Here is a 6,289-nt window from a genome sequence, read left to right on the forward strand (position 1 = left end):
AATAGTTTGAAATATAAGAATAGTTTCATTAATATCTTTATCAATTCTTTTACACTTAGGATTAAGAGTAAACAAAGGTTTGAAATATATTCGATAGCAAATACATATAACTTCAGTACCAGTAGCATTGTTATAGCCATGAGTTTTAACATTTAATGTTAAAGAGTCAAGAATATTAACATCAGATAAAGATAAACATAGATTAGGATAAACATCGGAATAAACTGGTCCATGGGCCAGGCTAGATTGGATCATACCAATTAAAGATTGTTGTCAATCAAGATTTCTTCCATCTCTAAGAGCTGCAAGAAAACTTTATGGTAATCCTTCCAGAGTTAGAAGTCTAAAAGCAATTTGGACAAGACGGATATGTAAAAACTTATGAGTTTTTAAATAAGGAAAAAGATCAACAACTAATGTTGTTTATCCTCTCATCTTAACTATCATTGAACATTTCACTGGTAGATTTTCTGATAACAGTGAAAATATTTGGACTCTTATAAGTAATCTAAGATGTAAAACTCTTACTGAATTCAGATGGTATAAATATACTTTTTTATCCAGAATTTTTGAGTTAAAAGACTGTCTCGGTTTCTCTTATATAAGAGGCAGAGGATCTAGAGGGCTGAAGCTGATCAACCATATAACCGAAAGGAGAAATATGATGATAAGCATGATGGGCCAAAGAATTAGATCTTAAAAAAGGCCTTTTTTCAGAGTGGAAATTTCTCTGAACATCATTGAATTGTATATGAACAATTCCTTCATTAGTTTGAGTAATATTGCTAAAATCACTCTGAATAATAGGATTTTTAGGAATATTCCTGGTTAAAGTCCAACTTTCGGGGAAAGCTATTTCATTCCATTTTATAGATCTACGAGTAGTGATATATGATCTATTGAAATTAGTTTTTATAAGAATAGTTTCATTAATATCTTTATCAATTCCTTTACACTTAGGATTAAGAGTAAACAAATGTTTGAAATATATTCGATAGCAAATACATATAACTTCAGGTACTCCTGCTTAGAAGAAGGATCTATCTGTTTTAAAATGCCTCCATAACCAATATTTGAAGCATCAGTTTCAACAATCTTCTCCCAAAGGGGATTTGGGAGCATGAGGCAAGGAAGGTTTTTAACCTTTTTTTTATCTCTTGAACGGCTAACGTATGACTATCTGTCCAACAACAAGAATCTTTTTAAGGCGATTATAAAGAATAGAGGTATAATTACTAAGATCTTTTATATAAGCCGAAATATAATTTAGGCTACCCAAAAATCTTTGTAATTGAGTTCTATCTAAAATTTTATAAGGAAATTTATCACCGAATTCAAGACTTCTTTGAATAGGAATAATGGTTCCTTTTTCAATATCATGGACTAAAAACCTGATTTTGGTCTTGAATAAAGACATTTTAGGTTTAGAGATCACTAAACCATTTTGAACTACTAAAGATTTAAAGATATTTAAGTGCTTGAAATGACTCTCAATATCTTTAGAGAAGACAAGAATATCATCAATATAAACAATAATGAAGTTGCTATAAGGATAAAAAAATATCATTCATAATTTGTTGAAATTCTGAAGGAGCATTTTTTAGTCCGAATGGCATATATTTCCATTCATAATATCCCATAGGAACATTAAAAGCAGTTTTATAAATATCAGACTCAGCAATCTGAATTTGCCAATAACCTGATTTTAAATCAAATTTTGAAAAGATTAAGGCTTGAAAAAGTCTATCAAGAAGATCTTTCTTGTTTGGAATAGGATGCCTAATCCATTTTAAAACTTTGTTAAGAGGCTTATAATTGATAACAAGCCTGGGCCTGGGAATACCCCTTTCTTGTTCAGAATGCTTATTAACATAAAAGGCGATACAAGACCAAGGAGACTGAGAAGGTCTAATAAGACCTTTATCAATAAGACTAGCAATCTCGTTTTTACATAAAACAAGATATTCAGAATTCATCTGGCAAGGCCTAGCCTTAGTAGGAATATTGGATTCATGGAATCCTTCTTCATAAGGAAGGGAAACAATGTCTCTTTCTATCCCAAAAAGCATTAGGATGATCATTACAAATTTTAAGAGAAAAATCATTATGAATGAAATCAATCTTAGTTTTTAAACGAGGATTAGAAATCTTTTCATCAATAGTTAAAGAATTTATTCCTTCTTTGAGAGAATAGAGATGGAAAGTTTTTCTATCTATTCTTTCTTGGAGATTATCAAGAAATCTTTTCACAGGTTTGCTTATTAAACTTGATATCCTTCTTGTTATAAGTCCCTGAAAGACCACTTTCGTCGAATGTGGTCAAAGGATAAATATTATATAAAAAAGGAAGACCAAGGATTATCTCATGAGAAATATCTTTGGTTAGAAGAAAACTAGTAGAGATACAATTAGCTTGGTTACAAATCTTAGCATTTGAAAGCTTATATTTAATTTCTAAAGGACCTCCTCCAGCATGAGAAAGAGAACAAGAGGTTTTTTCGAAATAGCGACTAGGAATGAGACCCTCTTGCATGACATTTAAATATTGACCAGGATATAAAAGAATTCTCTTCTTAACATCTTTTTAAATTCTAATTCTGAAGATGAAAATCAAAGTATCACTAATAGTAATAAAAATTTGAATGATTTAAATGATAGTGATTCTATTATTTCCATTAGCTCTGAAGGTTCTTCATCTTATTGTGATGTTTGTTCTATAGGAAATCCTTATGCAAATTGTTCTAAAGATATTAGTAATATTAATAAAGATTGTGATAATGATGAGTTTTATAAACTCCTTTCTCAATTTCAAGATTTAAATATAAATGTTTTATCAAATGATAATGTTTTAAGATTTTAAAGAAGATTAAAGATTCTATTATTTATTCTGAGATTTTGGAGAATCTGGATATAGATAAACCTAATCCTTCTATCATTCCTATCAATAATATTGATTATTCTATGAAAGAAGTTAATAGATTTCTTCAAAATAAACATTTTAAAGGAAAAGAGATTTCTGTTCAAGACCTTAATAAAGATGTTGATATTTTAAAAGAAGAAATAAAAATTTTAAAGGCAGATAATCTTCTTCTTCATAGCCATATTTCTGTTATCCTTAATAAAAAGAATCCTGAAAATATTGAAGATATCAAGTTAGAAGATGCCTTTAAACCATCTTCTTCTAAGGATTCTCAAGATGATGCTATCCTTTCTACTATTAGCAGGATGATATCCCAAAAATGGTTTACCAAAATAACTCTTCTTATAGGAGGGCATTTTAAAAAAGAATTTACTGCCATGATTGATAGTGGTGCTGACTTAAATGTCATGCAAGAAGTGCTGATTAATTGACCATAAGTATAATGATCATAGTTAAAAGAAATATTATCTTTTTTTAGAGTTCTTCTGATTTTTTCAGCAAAAAGATGAGGAAGACCATCAATAAATTTAGCTTTACAATGACTGTTCTTACAGTCTTTTAACTCAAAAATTCTGGATAAAAAAGTATCTTTATACCATCTGAATTCAGTAAGAGTTTTACATCTTAGATTACTGATAAGAGTCCGAATATTTTCACTGTTATCAGAAAATCTACCAGTGAAATGTTCAATGATAGTTAAGATGAGAGGATAAACAACATTAGTTGTTTCCTGACCTTCCTCGGATTTAACAGAACTATATATCTGCTCTTTTTGATCACGAGGGATATAATTATCCCACCATCTTGAAGGACAGGGTCCTATATTATCATAGAGATCTTTCTTCATGTTTTCAATATAAAGATCTATGATTTCTCCTTTAGAAAGAGTTCCAGCATACTTCTGAGAGATCTGCTGAAAAGAAGAAGCCCATGGCAATTTTAGTTTTCCTAAACTAGTGATCAAAAAGATTATATCTTTTGAAGAATGAGGTTTTTCTCCTCTTGCTGAGAAAGAATGGTTTTCTCCGGTTCATAAATATAATTTTAAATTCAACTATGAGATTATATCCAAAGTTTTTCTAAAGTCTATATCCAAAGTTTTTCTAAAGTCCTTTATGAAAACGAAAACAAGAGACATTCTTGTTCTCTTTCTCATGCTGGAGGAGGTCCTTTAGAAATTAAATATAAGCTTTCAAATGCTAAGATTTGTAACCAAGCTAGTTGTATCTCTACTAGTTTTCTTCTAACCAAAGATATTTCTCATGAGATAATCCTTGGTCTTCCTTTTTTATATAATATTTATCCTTTGACCAGATTCGACGAAAGTGGTCTTTCTGGTCCAACAATTTGTTGAAGAGTGACCAATTTTTCCGCAATTTTGACAAATAATCTTGTCTTTTTTTGAAATTATGAGAATTTTTATGATTTCTTTTTCTAGGAAAATCATTGGATTTTTTTTTAAATCAAAATCATTGGATTTTTTGAAATCTTTTTTATCAATATTTTTTTCATTAAAATATCTTTTTCTTTTAAAACATCTACTCTGAAAAAAGATAATATTTCTGTTAACTATGATCATTATACTTATAGTCAATTAATCAGCACTTGTGTCGCTGAAGGTCTTTCTTTATGTAATGATTTAAAATTAAATCATCAAATCAAAAAGCAAAATCTTCTTGAAAGAAAGCAGTTAGGTGATTTTTGTGACCAGTTTGGTATGGAGGTTCCTTATAAGAAACCCAAAAAAAAAATTCATAAAAATTTAGATAAAAAGAAAGATTTTCGTCCTTATAAAAGACGTTTAAAAGAAAAAGATATTTTAATGAAAAAAATATTGATAAAAATGATTTCAAAAAATCAATACCATTTATGTTCCCAGAAATAACAAAATAACAAACCCTTTGTTTGTAGAGAAAACCTCAAACCAAGATCACAATGTAACACCCCCGAACACCACATTTGCATAAAACACATATTTCATTACATAGAAACATGGATTACATCAAAAGGTCCCACTAGTACAAGGATTGCTATATGTATAAAATCTACATATAAAATTTCCAAAACAAATCATGTACTATTACATGTAATCTAACATGTATCTTCAAAAGCAGGAAACAGATTAGAAAAATAATCACATTTTCCCTTTCCCTTTAATATCCCCGGACCCCGCTACTCCTGCATTGCAATATTTAAAACAGAAAATGAGGGTTAGACCATACGGGTCTAGTGACAAAATCCTTTCTTTGCAAATGCAGGGTAATGAACACCAAAATGTTTACAAATAATTGAAGCAGTTTACAATATTATGCAAAATAATGTAAACTCAAGAATCACCATTCCATAAAATATTTCTAATTCAAGATATATTGTTTTCCAAAATAAAACAATACCAACACTTCTTGAATTATCAAATCATCTCATAAAAAGATTTAAGGCAATACTTGTCTGATATGRCAAACCATTTCCCCCTTCTCAATAACATCTAAATTATTATTTCTAATGAGAATAATATCTTTAATTCATCAGATCACAAAGAAATGATGATTCAAAGTTRTTAAATCTAATTAATAATAATAACAAGAGTTATAATATTATCCCCATATGACAATGCCACCCTTATTCCAAGTACACCTCTCCTTGATATGCCACCCTTATTCCTCCAATAAAACAAAGTTACTTATCAGAACAGACATAAGTCACCACGTCTGAAAATACTTATTCCCAGTTCCAAGCCAGAACAAACAAAAGTCACCACGTCTGGGGGAACTACCATTTAAAACTCACTTCTATACCAAAACAGACTTACGTCACCACGCTTGGTAGGAAGGTTTTCAAAAATATAGTTTCATACCAAAACAGACTTACGTCACCACGCTTGGTAGGAACATATCATTTATTTAAAAAGATATAAAAATACCCATTTTTATAATCCACAATTAATCCCAATAATAGACATTTTAAATCATATAAAAAGTATCATATAAAAAGTCTAAACATAAAACTTATGAAAATTCCAATTAAAAAGATATTCGGGTAAAATATCGATCAAAGCTTATCCGGTCAAGCTTTATCCGGATATAAACACTTAGACAATATAATCAAAGTTCCATTTCAAAGGATAAGAATATGAAGCATGCTAATAAAATCAGTAGTAAATTTTTTATGCAAAAGATTTAGAAACCACTCACCTTGAAAAGCTTTTGAAACCAAAATGCTTGCAAACCAACTTGAAATCTTCGCTTTTGGTAAAACCGGACAACACTCTCAAAATCCTCTCAACTCTTCGAAAAAAAGGTAGGAAAAACAAATGAATGGGGTAACCCCCCCTTATATACCTACCAAAATGGGGAAGGTCGGCTACCGCCT

The sequence above is a fragment of the Cynara cardunculus genome (genome assembly GCF_001531365.2).
Source record: "Cynara cardunculus var. scolymus isolate 2C chromosome LG 16, CcrdV1, whole genome shotgun sequence".
In the NCBI taxonomy this organism is placed as follows: Eukaryota; Viridiplantae; Streptophyta; class Magnoliopsida; order Asterales; family Asteraceae; genus Cynara; species Cynara cardunculus.